Source organism: Bos indicus x Bos taurus, chromosome 10, assembly GCF_003369695.1.
Source record: "Bos indicus x Bos taurus breed Angus x Brahman F1 hybrid chromosome 10, Bos_hybrid_MaternalHap_v2.0, whole genome shotgun sequence".
In the NCBI taxonomy this organism is placed as follows: domain Eukaryota; kingdom Metazoa; phylum Chordata; class Mammalia; order Artiodactyla; family Bovidae; genus Bos; species Bos indicus x Bos taurus.
This window is the reverse complement of record NC_040085.1, coordinates 48174895-48195841: the sequence shown is the minus strand read 5'-3', so window position 1 is coordinate 48195841 and position 20947 is coordinate 48174895. Positions and strand designations below refer to the sequence as shown.

The following is a 20947-nucleotide window of genomic DNA, read 5'->3' as shown; positions in this document are numbered from 1 at the left end:
AGCAACAGAACTCAGAATCACATTAGCACAGTGTCATTTCAGTAAAATCTGAAATGACACCCTTATGACAAAGTGAAGAAACACATCTTCAAGTCATTCACTACAATTTTCATTGATACATGCTCATCCTTCTTTAAAGACTAACTCAGGCTTAGTTTGTTTCATCCTCAGGGCATACAGTATTACTGCTTTTAACAGCAGAAACTAACACTCAACCAGTTGGGCTCTATGTTTCCACATATGTCTCAAGCTCATATACTGGAATAATTTCCAATGTAAACATTATGAGTGTCAGACAGAGACAAGACTACTACATGGTTTAGATTACAAACATGATATATTATGACTAAAGGAACCTTAGGGATCATCTATACCAACATTCTCATTTTACCAGTAAGGGAAAAAAATGAAGGCACAGTGTTCTCATCCCTATCACCCCTATTAATGCCAAGAAAAATTAATAAGGCAGTAACTTCAAGTGGGACCAGGGAAACAAGCCAAGTCTTAACTACTACTAGAATCAGGTACTCTGTCTTTCTCTACAGCTGCCAGTCCTAGGTAGAAGACCAATTCCTCCTTCACCAGTTCAGCAGCAGGAAAAGGCCATTTCTTCTTGGCCTTTGGGAGAACCACTACCTGAGGCATACCAAAGAGGAAGTCTAAGGAACTGCAAAATAACTCAGTCAAATCTCCCTGCTCACTCCCCATTTCAGAATCAACCAATATAGCTTCTTGATGAAGAAGTCATGTGGTAGAGATCCAAGGAGAGAGGTTTAGGATAAACAAGAAAATCCACTAGAATGGGCAGCATATAGTGGTTAACTGGGACTTGAGTTCTTGTAGTGGATGGTTGAGTATGCTGGCAACATCTTTGAAGTGATCTGAACTTGGAAGTCAAATTGGTAGACACTCAGGAGAAGGATGGGAGCCTCAACAGAGAGGATGGGTAGGTCTGAAGACTGGTGTTTTTCTTGATTGTACCCTCCCTGTTGCAGCACCAAGCACCGCACACTCCTGTTGTGGGTGGGGCTGGGGGAAGGAGTGGAGGTGCCTAGCAGACGAATTCTCAACAATGCTGCAGAGCAGGGAGAAGGGAAAGGAGCTGATATGTACTGCGAATTCCCTCTATAAGGAATATCAGACACATCATATTTAAGCTGAGACTAAATGTGATATCCCATCGGTTCAGGGGCCAAGGTTTAAAGTGCAAAGTGAAGCAATGATCTTCTGCAGAACTGACAATTTAAATAAATGAACTGCATCAAATCATAACCATTTCACTAGCAAGTTAAATCAGTCATCTTTATGATTTAAACGAGCACAGAAAGAAAATGTGAATAAGCTCTTTTACAGCTTAGGGCCATGATACTTGTTTCCTCTACCTCGAATATTTTCTTACCCTTCAAGTTCCATACTGGTATGATTTTGAAAGGGTCTCTTCTGTCTTCCCTATCCAAAGCAGCGCTCTCCTGCCATGCCCTCACCACCTTCCTTATCTGTGTACTTTGTATCTTTTATTCTCCTAGCTCCCAATTATGTAACAGCTAATTTATTTGTTGTTTGTCTCCTCCATTAGACTGTAAGTTCAACCAGGGCAGTGACCATGTCTATTTGGTTCACCACTGTATTCTTAGAACAAGGAACAAGACTGAAGAATCACATTAAACCTTAATATGACATATAACTTGATATGACTTTAAATATGACTTAGTAAGTATGTCATATTTAAAATGACAAGAAACCTTAAAGAAAACACATTGAAGCAATGTGCAAATGAAGCAAAAAAAGAAAACAGTGCCCACTGGCTCCTATAACAGCACTGGCAGGTGGGCCTAAAAAACCTGAAATCATATAAAGAGAAAGCAATGAGTCTAATGAGAGATATAATATCCATTCTATCCTCCTTTTGTGACTGAGGTTTTGATTTTTTTTTTTTTTTTTTCACTGTATTAGTACACTAAAGTTCTTTACTTTGGCAGAAGGGGTAGGCAGAAGGTTGGCAAAACTAAGTGTCAGGATGACCAATGCAAAATTTGCTTGTCAAATTGAACTAATCCTGAGTATGATTTTAGAATGTGAACATACAGTTTCATCTGGTTTTTGACCCTTATTTATGCCACTAAAAGAGGGGAATTCATCGGGAGAATAAATTTTTAAAACAATGAACTTACCTTTAAAATATTCTTTAGCAGATAAATGTAAAACGTACTTTGGAGACATATAAACAGCTCAAATTATACCTCCTGAATCAAACAGATGGCAATGTTGGGAATAAAACTACTTATGACTCAGCACTCTACACTTTGAAATCTTATAAGTCTAAGAGAAAACAGAGTGCCTCAGTTTGAAAGTAGCAATAACAACACCTGAACAGGTCATCAATTTCTTTGTGAAATGAGTTCAGAAGGTTGTATAGTTCAACTTTCTGCCAGGTATGGAAACGGCTATCCTCAAATGGGTATCTGAGCACTTTGCTTGAGAGAGAGAGCCCTAGATTGTGAGGTGGTCTAACCAATCTTCAGTGGTTCTAATTACCAAAGAAAAAGAATTTCATTATTACAGCCTCTTCCCTACTGAGAAGTTCCAGGTATTCAATGACTCTTTAATATATCAATAATCAAGTATTTATCGGCTCCTCTGTCCATGGCATTCTCCCAGCAAGAATCCCGGGCTGGGTAGCCATTCCCTTCTCCAGGGGTTCCCCCCGACCTAGGGATCAAACCCGGATCTCCTGCATCACAGGCAGATTCTTTGCTGTCTGAGCCATTTATAGGCTATCCTACTTATTCACAATTTTGAAACCAGGACTATATAACACACCATAGGTCATTCCAGTCCATGTCAAGATCTTGGTTAGTTTATATCTTGTTTTCCTGCTTCATAACTTTAACTGCAGTTTGATCAAGCAAGATATGGTGTCAATTAACATCTAACTCAGCATCAGATTATATTTATTCAGGACTCAAAAAAAAGGGAAGGCACAGAGAATGTCCTATTTACAGGATAACGAACAGTCTAATGCCATTCTTGAGATCAGATTTCTCTTTTTGTTGTACTGTTTTTTTTTTTTTTTTTGAAGTATGCTTTACAGACTTTGAAATTAAGCTTAACATTTAATATGGCCAACATGTCACTCAAAATTTTCAGCAGCAAGTCTATCTTTAAAGTTTATTCATACCATTTACAAATAAACTATGTAAGTTAACAGTAAACATTGTTTAAAGGTACAAAAATATAAATGAAAATCATAAAATACTTGTGGCAAAATACAGTCATAGGATACATAACAATACTTAGACATTTTTGGACTGCTTCGTACATGTTACTTCATTTAATTCCACCCCAAGTTTCCCTGATACCTCAGTTGGTAAAGAATCTGCCTGCAATGCAGGAGACCCATGATTAATTCCTGGGTCAGGAAGATCCCCTGGAGAAGGGATAGGCTACCCACTCCAATATTTTCAGGCTTCCCTTGTGGTTCAGCTGGTAAAGCAATGTGGGAGACCTGAGTTCAATCCTTGGGTTGGGAAGATCCCCTGGAAAAGGGAAAAGCCATCCACTTCAGTATTCTGGCCTGGAGAATTCCATGGACTATACAGTCTATGGGGTTGTAAAGAATTCTCCAGGCCAGAGTAGTGGAGTAGGTAGCCTTTCCCTTCTCCAGGGAATCTTCCCAAGCCAGGAATCAAAGCCATGTCTCCTGCACTATAGGGGGATTCTTTACCAGCTGAGCCACTACTGCCTAAATGCCAGTTAATGAGGATGGTGACAATAGCCCCTAGAGTGCAATTAAGCTGTCTCAATGCAATGACACATTTCTACCTATAAAAAGATTGATGAAAGGATAATCTGTATATTATGTAGAAAATAAAGGAAAATACCATTACATGTTTATGAAATGGTATAAAGTCCAGCTGCTTTTCTTCATAAGAACATGCTTTCAATTTGTGTACCAAAAGTTCTAGTTGGGTTATGGACTCCTACAAATTCAAGGCATCTACTTCTGACTTAATGCGTGATTTCAAAATGCCTTTTTTTTTAAACCCTTGGACCCACTTCACTCATCTTTCCCAGCCTTTACGATCATCCTTTTCGCAACCAACAATAAATTATCTCTGTTAGCTTTTTTAAAAAGAATTTTTAGTTGCAACATGTATGCGAGATCACACTGTATTTGTCTTTCCTCTGTCTGATTTACTTCACTTAGCATAATGCTCTTGAGGTCCATCCATGTTGCTGCAAATGCCAAGCTTTCATTCTTTCTTAAGGCTGAATAATATTCCGCTGTGTATATGCACAATGTCTTTATCCATTCACTCACTGATGGACACTTAGGTTGTTTCCATATCTTGGCTTTTATAAACAGTGCTGCAGTGAACATGGCAGTACCTATATTTTCAAGTTAGTGTTTTCATTTTTCAGATATACAGCCAGAAGCAGAATAGCTGGATCACATGGTAGTTCTATTTTTAATTTCTCAAGACCCTCCATACTATTTTTCATAGTGACTGCACCAATTTATATTCCTGCCAACAGCACACAAGGGTTCAATTTTCTTGACATCCTCACCAATGCTTGTAATTTGCTGTCTTTTTGATAACAGTCACTCTGACAGGTGTGAGATGATAGTTCATTGTGGTTTTGATTTGCATTACCCTGATGATTAGTGATGCTGAGCATCTTTTCATATACCTCTTATTCATCTTGATGTCTCTTTTGGAAAATGTCTATTTATATCTTCTACCCAATTGAAAAATCAAATTATTTTTGTTGTTGTTGAGTTGAATGATTTTTTATACACTTTGAATATTAACCCTTTAACAGATATATGACTTGCAACTCACTAGGTTGCCTTTTTATTTGGCTGATAGTTTTAATGCAGTTCTATTTGTTTATCTTTGATTTTTAAAAATTCTATCTTTGCTGACAGATTAAAAAAAAATCATCGCCAAGATCCACATCAAGAAGTGGGTCTTATCCAAATGCAGAAGAATACATCTTCTTCTCAAGTGCATTCTCCAGGATACATTTTGGGACACAAATCAAACCTCAGTAAATTTAAGAAAACTTAAATCATATTAAGCATCTTCTCTGACCACAACACTATGAGACTAGATATCAATTACAACAAAAACAAAAAAAAACCCTGTGAGAAACACAAACATATGGAGATTAAACAACACATTTCTAAATAACCAACAGGTTACTGAAGGTATCAAAAAGGAAATCAAAGATCTGACAGAAATAAATTAAAAAGAAATGAAAGGAACAATAATAAAGATTAATAAAACTAAAAGCTGGTTCTTTGAGAAGATAAACAAAATTGACAAACCTTTAGCCAGACTCATCAAGGAAAAAAGGGAGAAGAATCAACTCAACAAAATTAGAAATGAAAAAGGAGAGGTTACAACAGACAATGCAGTAATACAAAGGATTATAAGAGACTATTATGAACAATTATATGGCAATAAAATGTATACCCTGGAAGAAATGTACTGATTCTTAGAAAAGTTTAATCTTCCAAGACTGAACCAGGAAGACACAGAAATTATGAACAACCCAATTACAAACACTCAAATTGAAGCTGTGATCAAAAATCTCCCAAAAAACAAAAGCTCAGGACCAGATGGCTTCACAGGAGAATTTTATCAATCATTTAGAGAAGGCTAAAGCCTATCCTTCTAAAACTCTTTCAAAAAATTGCAGAGGAAGGAACACTTCCAAACTCATTCTACAAGGCCTCCATCACCCTGATACAAAAACCAGACAAAGACAACACAATAAAAGAAAACCACAGGCCAATATCACTGATGAACATAGATGCAAAAATCCTCAACAAAATTTTAGCAAATAGAATTCAGCAACACATCCAAAAGCTCATACACCATGCATGACCAGGTTGGGTTTATTCCAGGAATGCAAGGATTCTTCAATATACGCAAATCAATCAATGTGACACACCATATTAACAAATTGAAAGATTAAAAACCGTATGATAATCTCAGTAGATGCAGAAAAAGCTTTTTACAAAATTCAGCACCCATTTGATTAAAACTCTTAAAAAAAATGGGCAGAGAAGGAACCCACCTCAACATAGTAAAGGCTGTATATGATAAGCCTATAGCAAGCATTATTCTCAATGGTGAAAAACTGAAAGCATTCCCCCTAAGATCAGGAACAAAACAAGGGTGTCCACTTTCACCACTATTATTCAACATAGTTTTGGAAGTTCTAGCTACAGTAGTCACAGAGGAAAAAGAAATAAATCCAGATTGGAAAAGAAGAAGTAAAGCTCTCATTGTTTGAAGATGACATGATACTGTACATAGAAAACCCTAAAGATAGTATCAGAAAATTACTAGAGCTAATCAGTGAATTTAGCAAAGTTGCAGGATAAAAAATCACTTGTACACAGAAGTGATTCAGGATACACAGAAATCACTTGCATTTCTATATACTAACAATGAAAAATCAGAAAGGGAAATTCAGGAATCAATCCCATTCACCATTGCAACAAAAAGAATTAAATATCTAGGAATAAACTTACCGAAGGAGGCAAAAGACCTGAACACAGAAAATTATAGGAAATCAAAGATGACATGAACAGATGGAGAGATATTCCATGTTCCTGAGCAGGAAGAATCAATATTGTGAAAATGACTATACTACCAAATGCAATCTACAGATTCAACGTGACCTCTATCAAATTACCAATGGCATTTTTCACAAAGCTAGAACAAAAAATTTCACAATTCATATGGAAACACAAAAAACCCTGAAGAGCCAAAGCAGTCTTAAGAAAGAAGAATAGAGCTGGAGGAATCAAGCTTCCTGACTTCAGAGTATACTACAAAGCTACAGTCATCAAGACAGTATGGTACTGGCACAAAAACGGAAATATAGACCAATGGAACAAGATAGAAAGCCCAGAAATAAACCCATGCACCTATGGGTACCTTATTTTTGACAAAGGAAGCAAGAATATACAATGGGGCAAAGACAACCTCTTCAATAAATGGTGCTTGGAAAACCAGACAGCTACATGTAAAAGAATGAAATTAGAACACTTCCTAACACATACACAAAGATAAACTCAAAATGGATTAAAGACCTAAATGTAAGACCAGAAACTATAAAACTCTTAGAGGAAAACATAGGCAGAACACTCTATGACATATATCAAAGCAAGATCCTCTATGACGACCTTCTAGAGTAACAGAAATAAAAACAAAAGTTAACAAGTGAGACCTGATTAAACTTAAAAGCTTTTGCACAGCAAAGGAAACTAGAAGCAAGGTGAAAAGACACCCTCAGAATGGGAGAAAATAATAGCAAATGAAACAATTGACAAAGGATTAATTTCCAAAATATATAAGCAGCTCATAGAACTCAATACCAGAAAAACAACCCAATCAAAAAGTGGGGAAAAGACCCAGACAGACATTTCTCCAAAGAAGACATACAGACAGCTAACAAACACATGAAAAGATGCTCAACATCACTCATTATTAGAGAAATGCAAATCAAAACTACAATGAGATATCACCTCATACCAGTCAGAATGGCCATTATCAAAAAGTCTACAAACAATAAATTCTGGAGAGGGTATGGAGAAAAGGGAAAGCTCTTGCACTGTTGGTTGGAATGTAAATTGATACAGCCACTATGGAAGACAGTATGGAGATTCTTTAAGAATAAAACTAGGAATAAAACCACCATATGACCCAGCAATCCCATTCCCAGGCATATGCCCTGAGGAGGCCAAAACTGAAAAAGACACATGTAACCCATTGTTCACTGCAGCACTATTTACAATAGCTAGAACATGGAAGCAATCTAGATGTCCATTGACAGATGAATGGATAAAGAAGTTGTGGTACATATACACAATGGAATATTACTCAGCCATAAAAAGGAACATATTTGAGTCAGTTCTAATGAGGTGGATGAACGTAGAACCTATTATACAGAGTGAAGTGAGTCAGAAAGAGAAAGATAACATATTCTAATGCATATATATGGAATCTAGAAAAATGGTACTCTAGTATTTATCTACAGAGCAGCAATGGAGAAACAGACATAGAGAATAGACTTATGGACATGGGGAGAGAGGAGAAGAGGGTGAGGTGTATGGAAAGAGTAACATGGAAACTTACATGACCATATGTAAAATAGATAGCCAATGGGAATTTGCTGTATGGCTCAGGAAACTCAACAGGGGCTCTGTATCAATCCAGAGGGGCGGGATGGGGAGGGAGATGGGAGGGAGGTTCAAAAGGAAAGGGATATATGTATACCTACGGCTGATTCATATTGAGGTCTGACAGAAAACAACAAAATTCTATAAAGCAATTATTATAAGCAATTATAAAATAAATTATAAAAATAAAGCAATTATTATAAGCAATTATAAAAAATTAATTAAAAGATGTGGTACATATATACATTGGGAAAAAAAAAAGAAGAAGTGGGTCTTGCTACCTATCTTTTCTTCTAGGAGTTCATGATTTTAGGTCTTGTGTTCAAGCCTTCAATCCAGTTTGAGGAAATTTTTCGTGTGGTATAAAATCCCAGTTTCATTCTTCTGCATGAAGCTCTCCAGTTTCCCCAACACATTTATTGAAGAGACTGTCCTTATCCCACTGCATAATTTTGGCTTCTTTGTTGTAAGTTAATTGACTATATATGTGTGGGTTTATTTCTGGCCTCTATTCAGCTTCATTCAACTATGTGTTTTCATGCCAATACCATATTGTTACAAAATAGAGTTTGAAATCAGGGGGTATGATGCCTGAAGGTTTGTTCTTCTTTCTCAAGATTTTTTGGCTGCTTGAGGTCTTTTTTGGTCCCACACACATTTTAGAATTCCTTGTTCTGTTTCTATGAAAAATGATATTGGAATTTTTATTGGGATTGTATTTAATCTGTGGACTGCTTTGATTAGTACAGACATTTAACACTATTAATTCTTCCAACCCATGAGGACAAACTATCTCTCCATTTATTTGTGTTTTCTTCAGTTACTTTCCTTGATGTCTTGTAGTTTTTCAGCGTACAGGTCCTGAACACTGTGGTTAAATGTAATCCTAAATTTTTTTTTTTTTTTTTGATACAACTGTAAATGGGATTGTTTTCTTAATTTTGCTTTCTGATAGCTTTTAAAAAAATGCAATAACTCTATTTATTTATTTTTGGCTGTGCTGGGTCTTTGTTGCTGCACTGGTTTTTCTGTAGTTGCGTGAATGGGGGCTACTCTCTAGCTGTGGTGCCCAGGTTTCTCACTGCAGTGGCTTCTGCTGTTGTGGAGCCCAAGCTCTAGGGCATGTGGGCTTCGGTAGTTGTGGCTCCCAGGCTCTAGAGCACAGGTTCAATGGTTGCGGTGCACAGGCTTAGTTGCTCTGTGGCATTTGGGATCTTCCTAGATCATGTATCAAACCTGTGTCTCCTGTACTGGCTGACAGATTCTTTACCACTAAACTACCAGGGAAGCCCTGATAGTGTGTAGAAATGAAAAAGATTTTTGTGTATTCATTTGAACCCCACAACATTACTCAATTTATTAGTTCTAATTGTTTTTTGTTGGACTCTTTAGGGTTTTCTATATATAATATCATGTCACCTGCAAATTGTTGACAGTTTACTTTCTCCTTTCCAATAGGGATGCCTTTTATTTCTTTTTCTTGCCTACTTGCAAGGGCTAAGACTCCCAGTACTATGCTGAGTAAAAGTGGCAAGAGTGGGCAGCTTTTGAGTATGACATTGGTTGTGGGCTTGTTGTATATGGCTTCTGTTATGTTGAAGTACATTTCCTTCACAGTTGCTTTATTGAGTTTTTTTCATCATAAATGAATGTTGATTTCTGTCAAATGCTTTTCCTGTAGCCACTGAGATAACCATATGATTTTTATCCTTCACTTTGTGTTGTATCACATTGATTGATTTGTGAATGTTGACCCAGCAACATTTATCTCTAGAATAAACCCCACTTGATCATGTTGTATGATCCTTTTAACGTATTGTTGAATTCAGTTTACTACTATTTTCTGAGAATTTTTACATCTATATTCAACAGGAATATTGTCTGTAATTTTCTTTTCTTTCGGCATCCTTGTCTGGTTTTGGGATCAGGGTAATTCTGGCTTCATGAAATGAGTTTGGAGTTTCCACCCACCTCTTCTATTTTTTCAAAGAGTTTGAGAAAGATAGATAGTAATTATTCTTTAAATGTTTGGTAGAACATTTGGGAGGTTTTTGATTACTGATTCAATCTCCTTAACTAGTAATTAGTTGGTTCAAATTTTCTATTTCTTTATGATCTCAGTCTTGGTAGGTTGTATGTTTCTAGGAATTTATCCATTTCTTCCAGATTGTTCAATATGTTGGTATGTCACTGTCTAAAGTAGTCTCTTATGATCCTTTGTATTTCTGCGGTATCAGTTGTACTATCTCCCCTTTATTTCTGATGTCATTTATTTGACTCCTCTCTTTTTCTCTTGGTGACTCTAGCTAACAGTTTTTCTGCTCTTTGTTATTTCCTTCCTTCTACTGACTTTGGGCTTTGTTCTTCTTTAACTAGTCTCTTGAGGTGAAAAGAAAGGTTTTTTGAGGCTGCTGTTGTTTCTTGAGGTAGGCATTTATCACCATGAACTTCCCTCTTTAACTCTACTGAGTACTCTTTATTGGAGATTTTTCCCTTTCAGCATTTTGAATATATTGTGCCAGTCCCATCTGGCTTATAAAGTTTCTGCTGACAAATCTGCAGATAATCTTATGGGGGTCTGCTTATTTGTAACTGGTTGCTTTTTCTTGCTGCTTTAAAGATTTTCTCCTTGTATTTAACTTTTGACACTTTAATTATAATGTGTCTTATCTCCATTTTATTAAGGTTTTTTTGCTGAGGTTTTACCTTATGCTTTATTTGGAACATATTCCTTTGTTTCTTTATTTTGCTTGATTTTGTGATGGTTTCTATGCAGTAGGTGAAACCACCATCCACTCAGTCTTGAAGGAGTACAGGAGATTAAACTCGTTGTTCAAACCTGTCCTAGGTCTTGGTTTGGCCCTTAAACTTTTGTACTTGTCCAAGTGGTCTATTATATTTTTTAATAACTCCCACTACTTAAGTATGTACCAAGACCTATCAGGGCCCCAAAGAAGGGGATCTCAGCACCTAAAATCAGGCTGACTGAAGTCAGACCCTAGTAGCAGCTTTTAAAAGTATGCAGGTATATACAGGTCAGTGTGATCACAAACATAAGCCCTGCTGGCACCAGAGCCAAACAATCTGGAGGTGTCCCCTGGGCAGTTGCAAAAATCAGGGCTCCTGAAAAGAGTATAAGCACTTTTCTGTGAGACACTGGTGAGCTGGAGCAAGACAGAGGGAAAGAGGTGAGATTACCTCTGTTTCTTTTGAGTAGCTCCGTAGGCCACTAGACATACCCCAAACCTGAGGCCTGCCCCTTGGGCCAGAGCAAAAAAGCCTCTTTCACAGAAAAACTGGGGGGCTGTGCCCAAGTCTGCTAGCTGTGCAGTGTTTTGTTCACCAAGAATTATCACTCCAACTGCCACATTCCATTGGAATGGCCCAGGAATGCAAGCCCCGCTGACTACCAGAGCCAGTTAATTTAGCAGCATTCCCTAGGCAGCAGCTACAAAACCCAGGCTGCTAGATGTGAGTAAACCTCCCCTTGGGGGCATACTGGCACTCAGGAGTGTGGCAGAGGGAGAGCATGAAGACAGCACCAGCTCTCTGATGTCTCCGAAAAGGATTACAATCAGTCCCCAGATGCACACTTACTTAGAAGCCTACCCCCTCAGGCTGCAGCCATCACAGCCGGGTAACAGGTTTCTTTCACAGAAAAACCGAGCTCTTGGGTCTGTGACTGTTGTTGTGCCTGGAGGTAGGAGTTATGAAAGAACTCTTTCTCTGTTGGTTACAGTTCCATGGGACCCAGGACTATAAGCTCCACTGGCACCCATCCTATGCTATGTAGATGTCTCCTCTGGCAGCAGCTATAAAAATCAGAGTGCCAGACAAGGGTATAATCTCCTTTTTGGATGACTGTTACAGTTACATTGGACCAGGAACACAAGCTCCCCTGGCCTCCAAAGGTAGGTTGATTCATGTTGATGTATGACAGAAATCAACACATATTGTAAAGCCATTATCCTCCAATTAAAAGTAAATAAATAAATAGATTGGCTGGAAATAATTTATGTAAAATAACTTAAATAGTTAAAATAAGAACTTTATCAAATTGCTTTTTATATAAAAATTTACAAGTTATCTTACCTTATCTTTAATTATATAAACTATGTAATTTATATAAATTATATAAACTGGACAGAAGTCGCAAAAATCAGGGAACCAGATACATGTAGCAGCTTCCTTCTGGGTGATAACTGGTATTCTGGAGCAGAGCAAAGGGAGAGTGCAAAGACAGCACATACCAGTCTATCCCTGGAGAGTGTTCCAGTTGTCTCCTACATGTGTCTTCAATTGGGTGTCTGGGCCCCAGGCTGATACTTTAATGTAAGTAGGTGACCCTCTTTCACTTAAGTCTGAGCAAGACAACTCTGAGCTGAACCCTGGGGCGGGTAAGTTCAAGTATGTGGGCCCTCCAATAGCCATTACTCAGAAACTTACAGTCTTATGGGTCTCAGGACATGAGCCCCATTCGCTTTCAAAGTTAGATGTTTTGAGGGCTTGTCTCTTAGGTTCAGGTCTTAAAACATGGGCTGCCCAATGTGGGTTTGAACCCTTTGTTTCTTATGAGAACCTCTAGGTTTTGAGTTCCCTCCTGATTAAAGGTTGGTGGCGTTTATGAGCCTCTCCTACCTTCTTCTGTGTGGTTTTCTTCCTATTTCTGTGACCTGTAGTCATCACTTAGCCAGCTTTTAGGTTTTTTAAAGAGGAAATTATTCTGTTTAGACTACAGACTCAATATGTCCATGGGAGGAGGTGAATTCAAGATCTTATATCACCATCTTGAACTATTTTCCCAGGTATTTTTTATGATACACATTTCATAGATGAGAAACTTGCATAAAGGGGTACATCTGGAATTCGGTCATCCAGCCTAATCCATTCATTTTACAGATAAGAAGCTTTTATTACTAACTAGTGAGTATAAGCAAACTGAATGCTTGGAAAGCAACCAAAACTATATCACTGAAATTTTTCTAATATTTATAAAGAAGAATTTATTAAAAAGTATTAATTTCTATTAAAAGTCTATTCCTTACCAAGACCTACAGTATTACTAACATTCATGTATTCCAGATGACAATAAAAGATATGGGAATTTAGAACAGTCCCAAAGACACAGTAGCATTATACTCCCTTACAAGTATTAAGAAAATGATGTATTTGCTAGCTAACACATAAATGAGGAAAAAGTAATATGGTCAAACATCTAATTAGCCTGAGCCTTTGAACGTTTAACAGTTGTTGAAATCCTCCAGTAATTTTAAGGTGCAATTAGATCTCTGGAGAGAAAACTCTTTGAAAGGGCTTAACCTTGATCACAAACAGATTTTATTTTTCTTATTGTTTCATGTTCTGGGCAGAACAATGATACACAGTTGAGTCTGAGGCATGGCTGAAGTTCACCAGGCTCTGGCATTTGGTAGGAACACTCAGAGAACACTGCAGAAGTACATAGTGTAAAGTACATGATGATTTGGTGTCCCAGAGAACAGAACAGTTGGAAAAGCAAGGCGTAAGTCTCTGGTTAGTTATAGCGTCTTTCAGTCTAGGTCCTGGAGAGAAATTAAGAGCTGTTAAACAGTACTACTAAGTTGAGCTTAGACTAAGATCAAATATCACCTTTCAAATTCAGCTGATAAATCTTATTTTTGTGGCAACTACATAATAAACAATTTATCTAAAAGATCAGTTTGAAAACAAAAAAATTAATTTAAAGAAGAGTTAAACTATCATATATATATATATATATATATATATATATGTATATATAATATATATAATGAACGATCATGTATGACCTTACTAACCAGGTCTTTCCTTCTAATTTGCCTTTCCTTTTTTATGGGATTACTGGCTGAAATGACTTTAGGTATTAATCCCATGAAAAAGATTCAGTCATGATGAATCATGATTGATAATATTAAGGATATTATCCTGAAGTTTTAAAATTACTAATAAAAAACATAAACTTCAAGGTAGTCACTGATAAATCCTGAATAAGTTTGAGAAAAAAATTTGTGTCAATTTTTAAATAATAAAAAGTAAATATTTCTGCTTTTATTATTTCTTAAGAAAGACTTGATTTCTCACTATTGTTTATAAAACAGCTATTTAAAACAATTATCCTTTTGGTCAAATTGAACTGTAATTTTTTTTTAAATTAAAAAATTATACATATCACTTTGTATAAGTACATACTATATTAGTGTGCTTACTTTTATTTCTAGATTGTCTCGGTTTTAAATTTTAAATTAAATTAACTTCACATAAAATGTTCAGAGTATATAAATATAGTCTCTGCATACAGTTTAAGAATGAATGAAAAAACTGAAGCAGTGGGCTTTGATTCAATTAATTCTTGATTAACCATTACTGTTCTTTAAGTTTCTGCTCAAATCCGATTTTTATCACAATTTTCCTCAATAGTTTCAAATATTTCTGAAATCATTTTAGTAAAAGGATAAGTTCAGATAGGAACAAGGCTGTATATATTTAAAATACCCAAACAACTCCAACATCACTTTGTGTATTCACACCATTTTATTGATGAAGAAACTAAGGAATGGAGAAGATGATTTGCAAGTACATTATTAGTGAGTGGTTCTTTGTATCACCAATGAGGCAAGTAGAGTTTTATACAATGGGTATTCAATACATATATGTTGATGGGTAGCAGTACATCATTATCCTTCTGAAAAACATCGATCAGTTTCTGATTTAATCTGCTTCATAAAGTCTCAAATTAAAAAAAAATATATATAGCTATGATGTAAACAGTATGGCATTCTTCTAGAAACCAAGTCAGCAGAAAATGAGGTGTGATATATCTACCTGCCTTTAATGATTATATAGAAGAGAAAAATAAACAAAGACTTAAATAGATTCTTCACAAGAAAGGATATCCAATGGGCCAAAAAGAAAAAAAAAATTAAAAAGTCACTCAACTTTATTAGTCATCAAGGAAAGGCAAACAAAAAACCTAACATCCATACACAGGTTTCCCTGATGGCTCAGTGATACAGAACCTGCCTACTAAGGTAAGAGATGCAGGTTCGATCCCTGGGCTGAGAAGATTCTCTGGAGAAGGAAATGGCAACCTACTCCAGTATTTCTGCCTAGGAAGTCCCATGGATAGAGGTGCCTGGCAGGCTGAAGTCTGTGGGGTCACAAAAAGAGTTGGGCATGACTTAATGACTGAAAAACAACAATGTCCACACAAAGTAGAATGGAAAAAGAAATTGTGATATTCATAAACAGAATTCCAAACAGCAATTAGAATGAATGAACCAAAACTACAGAAAGCAAAATGACTGAATCTTACAAACATAATGTTTATCATTATATAATTTCATTCATATAATGTTCTAAAACAAGCAAAGCTAAACCATGGTGTTAGAAGACAGGAGAGCAGTTACTCTTGGCATGGCTGGGGTGAGATGGTGGGAAGGACAGTGACTGCAAGAGGACCAAGGGACCTCTGGGATGGTGGTGATGCTCAGTTTCTTGATACAGAAGCGAGTAATAGGAACATACTCACTATGGGAAAATTTATCTAGCTATACAATTACAAGTTGTGTACTTTTCTGTGTGAATGTTACACCTCAATGAAAGTTACATTTGTTGCTGTTGTTCAGCTGCTCAATCTTGTCTGACTCTTTGCCACCCTATGGACTGTAGCATATCAGACTTCCATGTCCTTCACCATCTCCCAGAGCTTGCTCAAACTCATGTCCACTGAGTCAGTGATGCCATCCAACCATCTCGTCCTCTGTCATCCCTTCTCCTCCTGCCTTCAATCTTTCCCAGCATCAGGGTCTTTTCCAATGAGTTGGCTCTATGCATCAGGCAGCCAAAGTATTGGAGCTTCAGCTTCAGCATCAGTCCCTTCAATGAATATTCAGGATTGACTTCCTTTAGGACTGACTGGTTTGATCTCCTTGCAGTCTAAGGGACTCTCAAGAGTTTTCTCTAACACCACAGTTTGAAAGCATCAATTCTTTGGCGCTCAGTCTTCTTTATGGTCCAACTCTTATATCCATACATAATAACTACTGGAAAAATCATAGCTTTGACTATACGGACCTTTGTCTGCAAAGTAATGTCTCTGCTTTTAATATGCTGTCTAGGTTTGTCATAGTTTTTCTTCCAAGAAGCAAGTAAGTGTCAGGGCTGCAGTCACCATAAGCAGTGATTTTGGAGCCAAGAAAAGAAAGTCTGTCTCTATTTCCATTGTTCCCCCATCTATTTGGCATGAAGTGATGGGACTGGATGCCATGATCTTCATATTTTGAATGTTCAATTTTAAGCCAGCTTTTCACTCTACTCTTTCACTTTCATCAAGAGGCTCTTTAGTTCCTCTTCGCTTTCTGCCATAAGGGTAATGCCATCTGAATATCTGAGGTTATTGGTATTTCTCCCTGCAATCGTGATGCCAGCATGTGCTTCATCCAGCCTGGCATTTCACATGATGTACTCTGCATATAAGCAGGGTGATAATACACAGCCTTGACGTACTCCTTTCCCAGTTTGGAACCAATCTGTTGTTCTAACTGTTGCTTCTTGACCTGCATACAGGTTTCGCAGGAGGCAGTTAAGGAGGTCTGGTATTCCCATCTCTTTAAGAATTTTCCACAGTTTGTTGTGATCTACACAGTCAAAGGCTTTAGCGTGGTCAATGAAGCAGAAATAGATTTTTTCTGGAATTCTCTTGATTTTTCGATGATTCAGCAGATGTTGGCAATTTGATCTCTGGTTCCTCTGCCTTTTCTAAATCCAGTGTGAACATCTGAAGAATCTCGGTTCATGTATTGTTGAAGCCTAGCTTGGAGAACTTTGGGCAATACTTTACTAGCATGTGAAATGGATGCAATTGTGTGGTAGTTTGAACATTCTTGGGCATTGCTCTTCTTTGGGATTGGAATGAAAACTGACCTTTTCCAGTCCTGTGGCCACTGCTGAGTTTTCCATATTTTCTGGCATATTCAGTGTAGCACTTTCACAGCATCATCTTTTAGGATTTGAAACAGTTCAGCAGTTGAAACAGGAGAAATGGAGGAATTCCATTACCTCCACTAGCTCTGTTTGTTGTGATGCTTCCTAAGGCCCACTTGACTTCGCATTCCAGGATGTCTGGCTCTAGGTGAGCGATCACACCATTGTGGTTATCTGGGTCATGATGATTTTTTGTACAGTTCTTCTGTGTATTCTTGCCATCTCTTCTTAATATCTTCTGCTTCTGTTAGGTCCATACTGTTTCTGTCCTTTATTATGCCCATCTTTGCATGAAATGTTCCCTTGGTATCTCCAATCTTCTCGAAAAGATCTCCAGTCTTTCTCGTTCTATTGTTTTCCTGTATTTCTTTGCACTGCTCACTTAGGAAGGCTTTCTTATCTCTCCTTGCTATTCTTTGGAACTTTGCATTCAGATGGGTATACTGTTCCTTTTTGCTTCCCTTCTTTTCTCAGCTATTTGTAAGGCCTCCTCAGACAGACAACCATTTTGCCTTTTTGCATTTCTTTTTCTTGGGGATGGTTTTGATTACTGCCTCCTGTACAATGTTACAAATCTCATAAGGGTAATGGTGGTAATGGCGACCTCCTTCAAAAGGACTTATGCCAGCATGCCGCAGCTCCCAGGACTGTTGTAGTCAGTGCCTCTGACCCCGCGGCAGGCCACTCTCAATCCACACCTCCACGGGAGATTCCTGGACACTCACAGGAGAAGATGAACACACATCCTTCTACTGCACCATCTTATTCAGACTTGCTAGTCCCTCCCAATGGAAGCGTCCACAAGTCTCTTATCCTCATACATCAAAGGGCAGACAGAATGAAAACCACAATCACAGAAAACTAACCAAACTGATTACATGGATCACAGCCTTGTCTGACTCAATGAAACTATGAGCCATGCCATGTAGGGCCACCCAAGACTGATGGGTCATGGTGGAGAGTTCTGACAAAACGTGGTCCACTGGAAAAGAGAATGGCAAACCACTTCAGCATTTTTGCCTTGAGAACCCCATGAACAGTAGAAAAGGCAAAAAGAAATTTGCCTTTTGCTACTGGTGAAGAGAGAGAAAGCTCCAGAAGGAATGAAGAGGTTGAGCCAAAGCGGAAACAATGACCAGTTGTGGATGCATCTGGCAGTGAAGGCAAAGTCCGAAGCTATAAAGAACAATACTGCCGTACTGTAAAGAACAATAGGAATCTGGAATGTTAGATCCACGAATCAAGGTAAATTGAAAGTGGTCAAACAGGAGATGGCAAGAGTGAACATTAACATTTTAGGAATCAGTGAACTAAAGTCGACTGGAATGGGTGCATTTAATTCATATGACCATTATATCTTCTACGGTAGGCAAGAATCCCTTAGAAGAAATGGAGTAGTCCTCATAGTCAACAGAAGAGTCTGAAATGCAGTACTTGGGTGCAATCTCAAAAATGACAGAATGATCTTTGTTCATATCCAAGGCAAGCCATTCAATATAACAGTAATCCAAGTACATGCCCCAACTACTAATGCCGAAGAAGCTATGTTGAATGGTTGTATGAAGACCTACAAGACTTTCTAGAACTACCACCAAAAAAAGACATCCTTTTCATCATAGGGGACTGGAATGCAAAAATAGGAAGTCAAGAGATAACTGGAGTAATAGGCAAGTTTGGCCTTGGAGTACAAAATGAAGCAGGGCAAAGACTAACAGAGTTTTGCCAAGAGAAAGCACTGGCTCTTGGAGTTTTGACAAGAGAACTATGGACAGAGGCTCCTAACATTGTACAGTAATTAAAACCATCCCCAAGAAAAAGAAATGCCAGTGTATTAAAACAATAATCAATGTTTTGTTATGGAAAGATCTCTGGATATGTTGCTGAGTGAACAACTGCAAAGTAAAAAACCATGTAAATAGTATATAAAGAAAGCAGAAATAAAAATCTGTAATAGAGCTTACCTGTACACTGTCACAAAATATTGCCTGCATGACAGAAAAGAAACTAACATGATTTGTTGTCTACAGGGATAGAAAATGGATGGCTGAAAGATAAAGATGAGATGGAATTTCTTCTTTGTATACTTTTTATGCTTTATAGTTTATAATCATGACTGTAATCATCCAAAAATTAAATTAAAATCAATAAACTATAGCTTTTGATGCTTATAAGTACCTTTGACCCTTATAAGTACCTTTGACCCTTGAACAACCTGAATCTAAACTACATGGGTTCACTTACATGCAGAATTTTAAAAATAAATACTACTACAGTATTATAGTATCCTTGGATGGTTAAATTCCCAGATGTACAACCAAGGATATGGAGGACCAAGTGTAAATTTATAGTGGATTTTTGGCTGCTTGGGGTCAGCATTCCTAACCCCTGCAATGTTCAGGACTCAATCATATTCTATACTTCAATAGAAGTATCAAAGTACCCAAGTTCAGAGACATTGAATTCAAGGCTATTGAGTACAGCATTTTTAATAGTAGAAAAATCAAGAATTACCTAAAGGCTCACCAATAAAAGGAAAGGTATAAGCACACATAGACACAGATACAAACACATAGCATAGAATATTTATACTATGAAATATTGTGTAGCAGTTAAAAAAAACCATAAGAACTCTACATATACAGACAAGGAGAGCTACCTAACATATATGCTTAGTGATAAAATAGTAAGAACAATATATACAGTATAGTTTCATTTGAATCTTAAAACCTTATGAATAACTGATAGGACTCAGGTATACAGAAAACGAGAACAGAAAGATAAAACTTAAATACTTAAGCTTTAGGAATACTTAAATTTCAAGAAGATAGTGAGATGAAGGGGTGAATAAAGAAGATTTTAATTTGATGCTTCATTTTCAGACTGTTTTAATTTGTTATAATCAACACATAGTGTATACTATTTGCAGAATCAAAAAATATCTGATAAGAGGTTAATATTCACGATATACAGAGAACTCCTAGAACTCAACAACATAAAAACAACCCAATTCATAAATAGTAAAAGAATTTGAATACATTTCACCAGAGAAGATAGGCAATAGGTCTAAAGTATATGAAGACATGCTCAATACCACTAATCATTCAGGAAATGCAAATCAAATCCACAATAAGATAGCACCTCACATCCACTAAAACGGCCACTACCAAAAACCCCAGAAAATAGTAAGGGTTGACAAGGTATGGAGAAACTTACGCAGTGCAGTCATTATGAAAAACAGTATGATAATCCCTCATAAAATTAAAATAGAATTACTATATGGAAAAGACCCGGATGCTGGGAAAGACTGAAGGTAGAAGGAGACGGGGACAACAAAGGATGGGATGATTGGATGGCATCACCAACTCTATGGACATGAGTTTGAGTAAGCTCCGGGAGTTGGTGATGGACAGGAAGGCCTGGCATGCTACAGTCCATGGGGTCGCAAAGAGTCGGACACGACTGAGTGACTGAACTGAACTGAACTGAACCATAGGATCCAGCAATTCCAATTTTAGGCATATACCCCAAATAACTGCAAGTAGATCCTGAAGAGATTCTGCATAGCCATGTTCACAAAAGCATTATTCATCACAGCCCAAATGTAGAAGAGCAACCTAAGTACCCATCAGCAGACAAATGGAAAAACAAAATGGTGAATACACATAATGGAATATTCTGACACATGCTACAACACGGATGAACCTTGAAGACATTATGCTGATTGAAATAAGCTATTCCAAAAGGAGC

At 37.3% G+C, this 20947-nt stretch overlaps 1 protein-coding gene across 2 annotated transcripts in view; it reads right to left on the bottom strand.

Moving 5' to 3' along the window:
- Nucleotides 1-20947, bottom strand: part of RFX7 (regulatory factor X7) — a 140817-nt gene that overhangs the window by 13744 nt on the left and 106126 nt on the right. The window lies entirely within an intron of this gene.